Consider the following 15108-nt stretch of genomic DNA (forward strand, 5'->3'; position numbering starts at 1 on the left):
TCCTTGCCAAAGCCACTGGGTGTCCAGGATGCAGCTGTAGCGGGATGTGTCAGGAATTTTATGCCTGTCTCTTTGTCTGGGCTAGATGTCCCTCTCTCTGGGATCCTACCCCCATCCCTGTCCTGACTGCTGTCAGCATTCGTCACTCTGTTACAGTCACCCGTCTGCCCTACAACACTATAACTGGCTTTACTGCAGGAACCGCGTGTGTGTGTTTCTGTAGCCTTAGTGTTTAAAATAGAGCCTGGCACCCAGTAGGGACCCAAAGTGTGTTTTCTGGGAGAATGAAATTGTCCTGCAGCAGAAAAGCAGCAGCAGGTGTCGCTGTCCCCGGTGAACTCAGGAGGGCTCGGCGGGATGCCTCCTGAAATGTGGAAAGACCCGGGCCCCTGAAGCAGACACGCAGCACTGGCAGGGCCAGCGGGGGCTGGAGGGAGGCTGGAGGGAGGGGAAGAGACAAGTGACTAGGGCGAGGGAGAAATCTCCAGTGCATTAGCACACTCTTTATTCTTGTCCAGTGAACATTTCTTGTTTCCTCTGGAGTCCCAGCTAGATCAGATGCTGGCAGTTGAGGAAGCGAATGATCATTGAGGGCGGGTGGAGACCTGTAGGAGCCTCGCTCAGAAGCAGACGTCGCTCCCTCCTGGCCGCCCGTCCCACGGTCGTTGAAAGAACCAAGAGCAGGAGGGTGGTGGATGGGCGAGTCGGAGGCCGCAGGGAAAACGGGCCCCTCCCAGACACACACAGGCCCGCGGAGGCTGGAATCACTGCTGAGCAGACGCCACCTTTTCCATACCGGGCTTTTTTGCAGAGAAGGGCAACTGATAAGAAACCAGTTCATATTAGGCATTTAGTAAACAAAGGAAGGAGGATGATTTCTAGGTCTCAGCTGATTCAAGATGATCTCCAACAGCAGTGTGTAACAACACACTGTTTTTAGGAATGGAACTTCTGTTGTTTTTTTTTTTTTTTGAGACAGAGTCTCACTGTGCTGCCCAGGCTAGAGTGAGTGCCGTGGTGTCAGCCTAGCTCACAGCAACCTCAAACTCCTGGGCTCAAGTGATCCTCCTGCCTCAGCCTCCTGAGCAGCTGGGACTACAGGCATGCGCCACCATGCCCGGCTAATGTTTTCTATGTATATATTTTAGTTGTCCAGATAATTTCTTTCTATTTTTAGCAGAGACGGGGTCTCACTCTTGCTCAGGCTGGTCTCAAACTCCTGACCTCGAGCCATCCACCCACCTCGGCCTCCCAGAGTGCTAGGATTACAGGCATGAGCCACTGCGCCCGGCCTAGGAATGGAATTTCTTAGTTGCACAAGATCTGGTATTGTATCCTAGCATATAAAACGATGCACTTGGGGTTCCCCACGTCTAACCCCGCAGCAGACAACCACCCATGAACTCAGCTCGGGACCCACTGCCTGCTCCTCCCCCTTGGCTCAGGCCCCTGGAGGTCACGTGAGCCACCGCGTAGCCCCCTAACACTGAAAGAAGATTCCACCTGGTCCTCCGTCCTACACGTAATCTACCAGGAGAGTGAACTGGAGACTGACACCTGGGAGGGCACCGAAAATCCCCCAGTGCTTTGGGCGCTTTCCTTGTTCAACACCAGTTGGTGGGTCCTTACGGTTCTCTGGCATCATTCCTCACAAGGTCTCGTTGACAGTCTCATCCTCCTGTGTGTCCCCGGCACTTAACGCTGGGAAAGGCCGTGGTAAACCCCCAACTGCGGGGAAGCAGCCTTTTGTCCAGAGCAGTTACCTTTTAGCGCTGGTGTCTGAGCTGCAGGTGGCACGTGGAGGGTTTGAGACTGAGGGACAGACAGGAAACCACCCAGAGAAGAGGCTTCTGTTTGGCCCAATCGGGTCCTGCGGGGGCCCCGGCGGGAGGGTGGACTGTCCCCTCTTGGCGCCCACCAGGTCTGCGAATCTCTGTCCACCCTGTGGGGGGCCAGCCGGGCCTTTCCTCTGGCAGAGGCGTCTCACAGCGGCAGGGGGACTTGGGGACATGCACACTCAGGGGAGCACAGACAGGGGAACTCTCAGGCCTGTCATCCTTCGCACAGGCACGAGACCACCAGGCGCGGGACTGTGACCCTGTTTGACAGTGCCATGTGCTTAAGGAGGGAGTTCTGTACTTTCACAGCTGCAGCAACGGAGAACTGAACAGTCTCTGCAGCCGGCCAGTCCGCAGACACCGCGGGAGACGAATCCCACCCGGGCTCGTCTGGACCAGCTTGGGACACACAGGAGGACAGAGACAGGTAACGAAGGCAATGGGCCTGGACAAACCAGGGCCAGGCCACTGGCGGGGGCCAGCGGGGGTGGAAGTTAGTAACAGGCTCACAGCACAGTGTTGTACATGCAGGGTTAAAGTTGACGCATAACTGCAGTTCTCCAGAATTATGTTTAACTTAATTGCTCAATAACCTGCCGATATTCTATACCTTAGTATGAATTCAATTCTGTTCACCCCACTATAGCGTTGCTTTGCAAAGTCACCAGTTCAAAGAAGTTCGTTCCCGTGTGTCGGGAGTGAGAGCAGCTGAGTCCTAAGAGCGCAGGGTCGGGAACCAGGTGTCCAGGGGACAACTCCTGAGCCTCTTGGGAGAGATGAGCCCAGAGAATGGTTCTAGGTATGAGAGCACTTTATTACAAGGTGACACTTTGGCGCTGTCATCCCGCGGTATTCTCTGGAAATTTGCTAAACCACGTGGAGCGGGAGGGTGTTCTCTTGCCTAGATTCTGTCAGTCTCAACAGCTGCCTCCCCCCGTGTCACTTTCAGATTTCTTCTGGGCTTTGCACAGAGGGTGGAGGGGAAAGGGCCGGTCCTGACCTGCAAAGAGTGGAGACAGGAGAGGTAAGCCGGGAGGGGTGAGTGGTGAGGAGGGAGAAGGGAGCCTGGGAGCGAGAGTGCTGCACTAGCTGGTGACAGGCAGAGGGTGGGAAGTGCGAGACTGCCACCTTTCTCCTTCCACAGAGACCCACGTTCCAGCTTCTGTGTCTACTGTCGTGGGTGCTCCAGCGTGGAGACGGGTCTGAGGCCAAGCATCTCACAGCACCGCTCTTCCTCCCTGGAGGTGGGGTTCATTCCGAGGGCTGTTTTGCATTGATGTCGTGTTGTGGGGGGAGTACAGTCTCCCATCTCTCTCCCTCTCCTCAATCCTCCCTGTTTCCTGAGACATAAAAAAATAGAAATTAGGGCAATTAATAACCATACAGGGGCCTCTGAGTGTTCAAGGGAAGGGAAGTTGCACGTCTCTCGCTTTTAGTCAAAAGCTACAAAGGATTAAATTTAGCAAGGAAGGCAAGTCTGAAGCCAAGACAGGTGACAGCTTGCTCCGAGGTCAGCTGTTGAGCCTAAGAATACTGAGTCATAGAAATGCCCCCTGTATTTCCGGAGACAAGATTTGATTTCAGAAGTCACATAAGGCTTTGCCTTAAAGAAAAAAGAAATGTGTTAGTTCAAAAGCTGCCTCGTCTCAGGAGGGCGTCTCCTTGGTCAGTAAAAGCTGCACTTCAAAGAGACAGCTGTAAACTGGGCCTATGGTTCTCACCTGTTTTGAAAGACAAGGCAGGCCTCTCCTAGAGCCATGGGTTGCTGGAGCTGGCAAGGACCCCCAGAGATGAGAGCTGATCAGAGAGATATGCTAATGCCCACGCCGGGCCCAGAAGGAGCCATGCGGTTAAAGTAATTAACACAAAGCACAGCTCATGTTGACTTCTGAGATCATCTCTGTCTCCAAGAACACAATCACCGGAGCCAAGATGTCTCTGGTTTTTGCTAAAGTAATAGCCTTATCAGAAAACTTAGAAGTTTGCCCCAAGAAGATTTTACAACTCATTGTTCCCCTAGTTAGAGTTAGTTGAAGGATCTGTAGTAGCCTTTTAGATGACTTTGACCCTAAAGCAAACTGCCTGTTAGCATGCGAATTCCCTTGCCCTTGCCAACGGGAGCCTGTATCTACCCTATATAACACCTGTGTGGATATTCAGTTTTGGATATATTTTTGGCAGGAGGAAATATTCGCATCCGGATACCCTCCTTTATCTATTTTCATAAACCTTTACTTTATAAACTATATCTTTGGCTCTGTGTATTATTACTATTATTTCTGTTTCCTACTATTTTTTCATCCTTTGCGATGACCCCTGCCTGAGAGACCTGATCGGAAGAGAAAACCTCCTTGCTGGGAGCGCAGCTAACTCCCTGCAAACTGGCGTGGTCAACTTAGAGACCTGATCCGAAGAAAGAGACAAAACCTCTTTGCGGGGAGCGTAGCTAACTCCCCGCAAACTGGCGTGGTCAACTTAGAGACCGGATCCGAAGAAAGAGATAAAACCTCCTTGCTGGGAGCGCAGCTAACTCCCCGCAAACTGGCGTGGTCAACTTAGAGACCTGATCCGAAGAAAGAGACAAAACCTCTTTGCGGGGAGCGTAGCTAACTCCCCGCAAACTGGCGTGGTCAACTTAGAGACCTGATCCGAAGAAAGAGACAAAACCTCTTTGCGGGGAGCGTAGCTAACTCCCCGCAAACTGGCGTGGTCAACTTAGAGACCGGATCCGAAGAAAGAGATAAAACCTCCTTGCTGGGAGCGCAGCTAACTCCCCGCAAACTGGCGTGGTCAACTTAGAGACCTGATCCGAAGAAAGAGACAAAACCTCTTTGCGGGGAGCGTAGCTAACTCCCCGCAAACTGGCGTGGTCAACTTAGAGACCTGATCCGAAGAAAGAGACAAAACCTCTTTGCGGGGAGCGTAGCTAACTCCCCGCAAACTGGCGTGGTCAACTTAGAGACCTGATCCGAAGAAAGAGACAAAACCTCTTTGCGGGGAGCGTAGCTAACTCCCCGCAAACTGGCGTGGTCAACTTAGAGACCGGATCCGAAGAAAGAGATAAAACCTCCTTGCTGGGAGCGCAGCTAACTCCCCGCAAACTGGCGTGGTCAACTTAGAGACCTGATCCGAAGAAAGAGACAAAACCCCCTTTGCGGGGAGCGGGAGCGTAGCTAACTCCCTGCAAACTGGCGTGGTCAACTTAGAGACCTGATCCGAAGAAAGAGATAAAACCTCTTTGCGGGGAGCGGGAGCGTAGCTAACTCCCCGCAGTCAGCCAAGCTGTGACTGCCAAGGAAAGTTCCTGAGGGAAATGAAAACTGCTGCGCCAGCGATCACACAAGTGATGAGACAGTGAAATAGTCTCGCTGACACGGAGAAAGTGTTAGCGGTGGGGACAGAAGATCCAACCGGCCACAGCGTTCCCTTAGGCCAAAGCCTAATCCAGAGCGAGGCCCTAACTCTCTTCAGTTCTGTGAAGGCTGAGAGAGGAGAGGAAGCTGCAGAAGGGAAGTCGGAAGCCAGCAGAGGTTGGTTCCCGAGGTTGAAGGAGAGAAGCCGTCTCCACAACATTAGTAAAACTCACGGGGAAGCAGCCGGTGCTGGTGCAGAAGCTGCGGCAAGTTGTCCAGACGATCTCGCCAAGGTAACTGCCGGCCACGCTCAACGCAGATTTTCAATGTGAATGAAACAGCCTCCTGTCGGGAGCAGGTGCCATCCAGGACTTTCACAGCTGGACGGGAGCAGTCAATGTCCGGCTTCAAAGCCTCACAGGTCAGGTGACTCTTCTGTTAGGGCCAATGCCGCTGGCGACTTTAAGCTGAAGCCGGTGCTATTTGCCACTGTGAAAGCCGCAGGGCCCTTAAGACTTAGGCCGACTCGGCTCTGCCTGTGCTCTGTCGGTGAAACAGCAGTGACAGCACATCTGTTTACAGCGTGTTTCAGTGAATATTGTAAGCCCAATGTTGAGATTTACTGCTCAGAAAAAGAGATTCCTTTCAAAATGTCACTGTTCATTGACAATGCAGCCAGTCAGCCGAGAGCCCTCATGGAGATGTACCAGGAAATTGATGTTGTTTTCATGCCAACACAACGTCCGCCCTGCAGCCGGTGGATCAAGGAGTAATTTCGACTTTCAAGTCTTATTATTTAAGAAATATATTCTGTAAGGCCACAGCTGTCATAGGTAGTGATTCCTGTGGTGGATCTGAGCAAAGTTAATTGAAAACCTTCTGGAAAGGATTCACTATTCTAGATGCCATTCATGAGAGAAGATCAAAATACCAACATTAAAAGGAGGTTGGAAAAAGGTGATTCCAACTCTCGTGGATGAGTTTGAGGGATTTAAGACTTCAGAGGAGAAAATAACTGCAGATGTGGCAAAAATAGCAGGAGCACTAGGATTAGCAGTGGAGCCTGAAGATGGGACTGCGTTGCTGCGATCTCATGGCCAAACTTGAACGGATGAGGAGCCGCTTCTTACGGGTGAGCAAAGAAAGTGTTTCTTCAGATGGAATCTACTCCTGGTGAAGATGCTGTGAGCACTGTTGAAATGACAACAAAGGATTTAGAATATTACAGAAACTTAGTTGATAAAGCAGCAGGAGAGTTTGAGAGAACTGACTCTAACTTTGAAAGAAGTTCTACTGTTACCCACAGTGTCATATGCTACAGAGAATTTTTTTTTGTGAAAGAAAGAGTTAATGTGGCAAATTTCCTTCCTTTATTGATTAATTGATTGACAGGGTTTTGCCCTGTCACCCAGGCTGGAGAACAGTGGGGTGATCATAGCTCATTGCAGCCTCGAACTCCTGGACTCAAGCGATCCTCCCAAGTAGCTGAGACTACAGGTGTGCCCCGCCATGCACAGACAATTTTTTTTTTTATTTTTGGAAGAGGCAAGATCTCACTGTTTTGCTCAGCTGCTCTCAAGCTCCTGGCCTCAAGTGATCCTCCTGCCTTGGCCTCCCACAGTGCTAGGTAGGACTGCAGGCATGAGCCACCACACCTGGCCTCATTGTTGTCCTGTTTTAAGAAACTACCACAGCCGCCCGCCCTTCAGGAACCACCACACTGATCAGTCAGCAGCCATCACCGTCAAGACAAGACTCCACACCAGCAAAACGATTGCAACTCACTGAAGGCTCAGATGATCGCTACCATTTTTTAGCAATTAAGTGGTTTTTAATTAAGGGATTTACGTTTTGTTTTTAGACAGTGCTATTGCACACTTAATAGACTGCAGTCTGGTATAGATACAACTTTTACATACACCGGGAATCAAAAAATTGGTGTGACTTGCTTTATTGCGATGTTTGCTTTCTTGGACGGTGTGGACCAAACCCGCACTATCTCTGAGGTGCCTGTGTGGGGATGTGCTGGCAGGTAGGACTGGCTTCCTGTTTAAACGCAGCTTCCAAAGCTTTTATTTTTATCTTCACACCTTGCTTTACATGTGTCAGAGATCAACTGGACCTGCTGGAGTGACAGCAGGTGTGCTGTTGACCCTGCAGTGAAATGCCTTCCACCTGCTTCAGGCCCAGAAGATGTGGACTGTCAGGGCCGAGCTCCTGCTGTGAGATGAGCCCTGGGGGGGCTGGAGAGACCCAGCCCTGCCCTCGTTGCCACCACCCAGGCTTCTCACCTCCCTGCCAAAGGGAAGGCAGTCGCTGGAAATGAAGGAGCCTTTCCCAGCACTGTCCCCATGTGGCTTTGAGTTACTGTCTAGTTTTCTTTCATTTTAACTTAAGGAACTTCTGTTAGCATTTCCTATAGGGCCAGTAATGAGCTCCTTCAGTTTTTGTTTACCTGGGAATGTCTTAATTTCTTGCATATTTTTGAAAGACAGTTTTTGGAATATAAAACTCTCAGTTGACAAATTATTTTTCTTTCAGTACTTTAAACTACTTTCCCATTGCTTTATTCTTTTTAAAAATCTTCTTACTGCTTTCTGACATCAAATGTTTCTGATGATTAATCTGCTGATAATCGTATGGGGCATCTCTTGTATGTTATGAGTCCCTTCTCTCTTGCTACTTTCAAGATTCTTTTTTTCTTTTTTTTGTCTTTTGACAATTTGAGTATAATGTGTATTGGTATGGGTCTCAGACTTTATTCTACTTAGAGTTCAAGTTTCTTAAATTTGTGAATTCATGTGTAGAAGCAAATGTGGGCCATTTTCAACCATTATTTCTTTCAATCATCTGTTTTGCTTTTCTCTCTCCTCCTTCTGGGAATTCCATAACGTGTGTTTTTCTGCTTGATGGTGCCCCACAGGTCTGTTAGGCTCTGCTAACTTTTCTTCCTTCTTTTTTCTTTCTACTCCTCAGATGAGATAATTTCATTTGTTCTTTTTTCAAGTTCACTCATCTTTCTTTTGTCTGCTGAAATCAAATTGCTGTTGAACACCTATAGTGAATTTTTCATTTCAGTTGTTGTACTTTCAGCTCCAGAATTTCTGTTTGGTACTTTCAAAAATTCTGATCTCTTTGTTAATATTGTCATTTTGTTCATATATCATTTTCCTGATCTCCTTTAGTGGTTTTGCTTATGTTTTCCTTTAGTTATTTGAGCACGTTTTAAACTTTTTTGTGTAATAAGTCTGATGTCTGGGCTTCCTCAGGAATGGTTTCTGTTTAATATTTTTTTACTTGAATGAGCCATGTTTTCCTCTTTGTTTGTACACATTGTGGGGTGTGTGTGTGTGTGTGTGTGTGTGTGAGAGAGAGAGAGAGAGAGAGAGAGAGAGAGAGAGAATTGGGCATCTTACTGTTATAATGTGGTAACTCTGACATTCAGAATCTTTACCTTCTCCAGGGGTTGCTGGTTTTTGTAAAAATTGTTGAAGCATGTAGCAGCAGTCCATTTGTTTGAGACTTTTCCAAACTTTTTTTATAAGACTATTCCTTGTCATGTGTAATTGCTGAAGTCTCTGTTCCTTGACTTTGTGTTCAGCTAATGTTTGGACAGAGATTTCCTTGAAGGCCAAGGGGTCTCCTGGTCTTTGCAGACTGTCTTTGTGCACTCCTTCCAAATCAGTGAAGCTTGCTCAGAGCCCAGGGATCAGCATGAGGTGAAAGTCTAGGTCCTCTCAGAACTTTGTGAGCACACGTTGTCCCTGAGCATGTAAATTCCCCTGCAGACACAGCTGCTTTTGAATATCCCAATTTCTCAGAGTCTCACTCCAGCTTCCAGTCTGGGCCTCAGGTGGTCTATTGTATGTCTCCACTCATAATCTTTCACCCCAGGCATCGGTGAGTCTGCAGTCATCTTGCAGCTTTCATGAACATTGTCCCTCTGTGTTCCCACCTGTGTGTGTTCTGTGCTATGTGACACAGATTAGTGAGGCAGTCCTTCAGGTATCTCCCAGACAGTATAGAAGAGATGTGCATAATAATTTGCAAGTAATATCTGCTCTGATTCTTTCAGCACCAGGGAAGGAACTGGAAACGAGGCTGGTTGCTGCTGCTTCAAGACTGATACAGCCACCACACTGGGAAGAAGGTGGGACCAGGGTAAGTAAAAACACAACAGAAATTTTCACTTTGAAGATGGCATTTTCTTGATCGGGCATTCACTCGGTTGCTGTAAACCTTTGACTGTTTTCCAGTACTCAGACAAAAGTGGTTCAAAAAATTTCTTTTTATTTTTTAATGTTCTGTGGAGAAAGGAAAGCTTAGAGCTTCCTAGTCTGCCAGTTTTCTGATGTCTGTCCTTCAGCAAACTCTGTAATCCTGTGTTAGCATGTCGCCATATCTATTTTGGCTGAAAGCCTCCTCAGACCATTGTGGCGTGCGGCAGAGTAAACACAAACCCCCTGGGTGGGCTGCTGTGTGCACGGCAGTGACCCGCGTGGACACGCCAGTGTGGCCGCCACCCAGACGCCATTTTGGTGTTTCTGTGGAGAAGCTGAAGGACGGCAATTGTAAACGGGCCCAGAATCCTTCTGGAGAAAGCCTGCTGTGCAGCCACACTCCTCCTTTCCTTGAAACTTTACCCAAAACCATTTTGAATTTTCCACAGCTAGTTTACCAGTCTGGTGGATTACTATTTTTTACCCGTTTGTGTGTGTGTGCTTGTGCACACATGTAGGCTAGGGAGGGGGACGGGGGGTGAATAACTCTTCTTCTTTGCCTAAAATGGCAGAGAAATGCCCACCTCGCCCCCACCCCAACCCACCCCTTTCTACCTCCCACACTAAGAATCTCAAGACCTGACCTCATTGTTTCTCCTGAGGAGCTCACGGTTTGGTGGGCTCCTTCCAGAACCCTCACAGCCTCCCGCGGAGCAGGTCTTCCCACCCAGCCTCGCTCTCCTGCCGGCCTTGGCTCCCGTGTTCCCTTCCTGGGATCCGCCGCCCAGTCAGCAGCAGGGCTGCAGAGACGACAGAGCTTGGTGTCTTTCCGGGTCAACGAAGCTTCCACTGTGACCAGGGACAGTGCCCAGGGCCCTCCTTTTCAAACATGAAATGTAGAGAATCCCGAGAGAGATGCAGCGAAGGAGGGAAAGTCGGCCGGATGGGCTCCGCCCTTCCAGTCATCTGTCCCTTCGGCGCCTGTACACAACGTGGGACCTGTTGACAATGAGCGTCAGATGTAAGAGCTGACGGAAGAACACCCAGACAGGGAGGGGGTGAAAGGAGGAGACTCTTGACAGGGACCTCCTCTTTCCCCCCAGCCTGGCCTTGTGAGACAGGGAGCCCAAGGGCTGTTGGGGTCACATTTAGTGTTGCGGCCTGAAAACCAAAGGAGACACAGAGGTGTGCGAACCATTAGCACCAGGACGAAGACAGCTGAGCCAGGCACAGAGGGCAGCTCTGCATTGGGGCCACCACCTTCTGGCTGAAGCTGAGGCCCGGCCGCCAGGGCGGCTGCTTGCCCGACCCGTCTGCGCCTTCCAGCCCCAGCCCCACAGGGATCCGGGAAGGGAAGGAACCTCCCCAAGGTGTCCAGGACTGGACACTGGACGGTCGGATGGAGGAGGGGAGAAAGGGATGGAGAGAGGAAGGGGAGAGAGAAGGGAGGGAGGGACGGAGGGGCTGGGGCAGGGACAGAGGAAGGGAGAAAAAGAAGTTGTCTCAGCCCTGGCAGGAAGGCCACGCTCACCTTAGGATGAGTGGGGCTAGGGGTGGAGGTGACCATCTAGTGTTGGTTGGCCTCAGCAGGTGAGGGGGTGGCAGGGTTCCCTCCTTTTCCTTCTCTCCCTCCCTCCCTTTGGTCTCCCTTTGATGCTTGGGGCTGAGCACAGGAAGAGAGCGGAGCTCTTGGAAACAGGAAAGCTGAAGATAAACCCCAAAGCTTCCTTTGTCTCCCCTTAATCTGCTTTAGGCTCCCGCTGGCTCCTCCTAATCCAGTGAGTCCTTGCATGAAAGGCATTTCGGGGTGTTAAACTGCTATTTACCGGCAAGTGGCAGGTGGCAGGTGGGGCAAAAGGGCAGGAGGAGCCCGTCTGTGGGAACAAGAGCTAGGAAGCCTTCCTTCCTCCCTGCCCCGTGGCGAGGGCCCCTGACACCCTGTCGTTAGTGTCTCGGCCGGCCGGTGCTTTCCAGACTGCTGCCACAAACCGCTGGGGGACTGGGAAATCAGTTTAGTGGATTTCAGCCAGCATTGCTGAGCTGTGGGGGTTGGTGCCCCGTGGGAGGGTAGAATAGAAAGCAACAGGAGGCTTTGCTCTTGGCCCTGTGACAGAGAAGGCAGCGGAGAGGTGGGAGGTGGGAGGGCAGCCTGTAGGACTCAGTGTCCCAGCATCTGCTGCTGCTGTGCCTGCAGCTGGGACCCCTCCCCACAGGGACAGGGACAGGGACAAGGGGACGAGCAGATGAGGGAACCGAAGGCCCCTGTGGCGGCGCCGTCCCACACATATTCTGACGGGGTCCAGGAGGGAGAAGGACAACAGAAAGGCGGTGCTGGGGGGAACTTTAGTCCCCGCTAGCGTTGACCCTCAGAAGGGAGTTTCGCAGCAGCTCAGCCCAAATGAGCTTTGTAGAGGATGACCTTTCTATTTCGAGTTTTAAAGATTCCGTCTTACTGTTTTGCCTTCCATCTTTTATGTGTACGTTAGGCAAAGAGTAACACAGTGAGCGTTTAGGATTCATATTAACGCCTTCATTTGATTGTTAAAGCTTTTTCCCCACATTTTTTTGGGTTCCGCTTAAACAGTACCACTAGCAAACCCAAGTGGATCAGAAAGTGGGGTGCTTGTGGGAAAAACAAACAGAACGCTGAGGCCCAGGCTGAGCTGCGGCGGCGCTGCGGGAGGGGGCGGCTCGGTCCCCGCGCTCAGAGCTAAAGGGACCTCCCAGCGCTTCGCGGGCCGGGCGGGCAGCTCCCAGCGTTGCCGCTGCCTCTGGGGTTACGGGTCATTATCCAAGGTCCACACTGTCCCTCACACCGTGCACGACCCTCGGCATCTCGTGGGGAAAGAGGGCTTTAGCTCCAAGATGGACTTTGGAGTTTAAAAGTAAGAGCAGCGCGAGGTCCCCCAGGGCCACCGCGGAGGCTGCGCAGAACCGGCTCTTTCTGCGCAAGTGAGCAGCGTCCCGGCCGCCCCCGCTTCAGGTGACAGCGACCTCTTCCTCTGCAGCTGGCCGGGGTGGAGGGGGATTACTTGGGACTAGCGTAGCGACATCAAAGGAGAAATGTTTACAGATGTTTGTCTTACGGGGAAGCGGAAACCATTCTTTTCGGATGGGGGAGGCGGCGCCCGCTGAGACTGCTGGGTTTTGGCCGCGGCCAGGAGACAGCCAGTCGCTGAGCAGTTACCTGCCTGTCACCACACACAGCTGTCGGAAGTTATTACAAACCTCCTTGCGGTTTCTTTCCCCAGGGTCCCAGGGGACCAGCCGGGGAAGGCAAGGCAGGACTGCGGCAGCGAGCTGTCACCCGCGGCCCGCCCAGCAGGGTTTTGTAGCAGTTGCTTCCCGGTCAGGTGCGGGTGTCCCCTGCCTGCACCTGGCGCATCCCAGGGACGCAAGTGAGTCCAGCCTGGATGTTTCTGGGCCGTGTGGCGATGCCTTAGTGTGCTCACATCCACGCTGGCGGCTGCTCCTAGCCCCGGGCCTGTGTCCTGCGACCTTCCTGGGCCTTCACCCCACACGGCACGAAGGAGAGAAAGGCCCAAAGACGCGAGGCCCTGCACGGGCAGGGCCGGGGTGGAGCCGGCCACAGGCGGGAGGGAAGGACGCTGGCCTCCCTCGCAGCACGTGCCGTGTGGGGACCGGGAGCTCCTGGGCTGCCCCTGCCGACTCCACAGCCTCCCGGGCCTCTCAGAGCGGCAGCTTTTCCTCCAGGCCCGGGGGGCTCCCTGGAGGGGGTGGTGCCGCCGCCCTTTCTGGCAACCCTGGGTCTGGACGGCGGGCTCAGTGGAGCCAAGTGTCCCGGGCCACGGCTCCTCCACCAGAGCAGGTTCTGGGGACAGGATCGGGACAGCAGATCCTGGGAGGTCAAAGGAGGATGCTGAGAGGCCCGCAGCCCCGGCGTGGGGCCAGGGCAGGCGAGTGGTGGGAAGGTGGGCTCAAGGCTGAGCCGGGGCACGCTGCCAGGAAGAGTCAGGGGACGCGACGGCAGTGGGAGAAGCCGAGGACTGGAATCTCCTGCCCTGGGGACCGGTGGGCTGCTGCCGCCGGGGCCATCAGAGCGGCAGGAGCAGCGCGGGCAGGACCGGACAGGACGCCCTTCTCCTCCCCGGGGGGCTGGGCGGCGGCAGGAGGGCGGCGGGCTCGCTGGCCGGCCGGGCGGGCCCTGGTCACACTGCTGTCGGCCAGGCTCCCGCCTTGCGCTGCGGGTGCCGTCGGCACGCACTGAGGGGCCCTGTGTTCCAGACGCTTCTAGCGACATCGCCTGCACCAGCTCATGCCCTTCGCACGGCAGCAGTGGAGCAGCACCTGGTTCTGTTTTCACTTGAGAGGTGGGTGAGGAGACGGAGACCCGGAGAAGGCGGGTGACTTGCCCCGGGCCACAGCGGAGGAGCCCAGGCTCCCTGACCGCTGAGTCTGCGGTGACCAGATCCCGCAGGTACGGTGACAAGACCAGACCACGCTAGAGTTGTCAGGGGCCCAAACTGACCAAAAAGGTGAATCAAAAGACAAACGGGCGGGACTCAGCGGCTCACATCTGTACTCCCAGCTACTCGGGAGGCTGTGGCAGGAGGATCGCTTGAGCAAAGGAGTGTGAGGCTGCTGTGAGCTATGATGGCACCACAGCACCTTAGCCTGGGTGACAGAGTGAGACCCTGTCTCAAAAAAAAAAAAAAAAGTTAAAAATAAGGTCCGTGGGCTCCTGTAGAAGGAGGAATGAATTCTGAAGAGGAGAACCAGAGGAGGAAGGCTCCCCCCAGAATGTGGGTTAGTCTTCAGCAAAGCCCCATCTGTCACCACGCATCGCTCGAGCGAACCCTCGGGAACCACTAGCTCCTCAGACACTTCTCGTCCTGGGTCACCTCCTGGAGACCCTATCAGGAGCCCCGAAAATAGAAAGGTGGCCAGCTCAAACAAAGGATGACAACTTCTGGAGAGCAAAAGTTTATTTCTTTCGGCTTCATTCAGTGCTTATAAGGAGAAGAGGTTAGTTTCTGAGAGTCCCACAAATCACTCACTCACTACCACCTCAAAAGATTGATTTTATTTTTAAAAATATGTTCTCTTCACAGAATGTACAAGACGAAAGGCAGCAGCCAACCTGCCGCAGAGAGGCCTCACACGACGCAGAGGTTGGGCCCCGCCTCCTCCTGCGAGGCCAAGGCTGTCTCGGTCTGTTAGACACGGGCAGTCGCAGGGCATGGCATCTGCAGGGCAGAGACCCTGAGCCAGTGTCAGTCTTAGGTTATTACAGCTGTCCAGGGGTTTACAGTTAAGAAACATTTTTTTTTTTTAGGAATATAAAAATATTTATTGACCGCTGTTCACCAGTATTTACAATAAACAGTATACAGTTGGATACCATTCTGATTACTACAAGGCTGTTCTTCCTGGCTTCTGCAGAACCAGCAACCCAAATACTGAAAAGATTGAGCCTACATGTAAGAAATGAATTGGGGTAAGAAAAAACATGCAGGTCAATAGTTTAGATTACAAAAAGTTTGTTCACTCATTTATGTCAGCAGGTCTGAAACTGCCAATGTTTATAACCATCTGAATAAGTTTCCATGGGCCAAACCTCAGCTATTCCATTAATCATGAACTTTTAGTCAATGCAGCACAGGGATTTCAAGTTTTTGTAAAAGAATTGCTCACTAGGGGAATCTTTAATGTTCATTTAACTAAGTCTTGTTTACT

At 52.0% G+C, this 15108-nt stretch overlaps 1 long non-coding RNA gene across 2 annotated transcripts; it reads left to right on the forward strand.

Moving 5' to 3' along the window:
• The first annotated feature begins 2567 nt into the window (after window positions 1-2567).
• LOC123629907 lies at window positions 2568-14881 on the forward strand. 2 transcript variants are annotated; one of them, XR_006732377.1, is made up of 6 exons: window positions 2568-2637; window positions 2788-2862; window positions 2983-3082; window positions 9267-9352; window positions 13657-13742; window positions 14484-14881. It is a non-coding gene; the product is annotated as an uncharacterized LOC123629907 (long non-coding RNA). The 2 variants fall into 2 exon arrangements; XR_006732376.1 differs by lacking the exon at window positions 14484-14881 and having other exon boundaries at window positions 13657-13796.
• Window positions 14882-15108: the final 227 nt, after the last annotated feature.

The sequence above is a fragment of the Lemur catta genome, unplaced genomic scaffold (assembly GCF_020740605.2).
Source record: "Lemur catta isolate mLemCat1 unplaced genomic scaffold, mLemCat1.pri scaffold_62_ctg1, whole genome shotgun sequence".
Taxonomy (NCBI): domain Eukaryota; kingdom Metazoa; phylum Chordata; class Mammalia; order Primates; family Lemuridae; genus Lemur; species Lemur catta.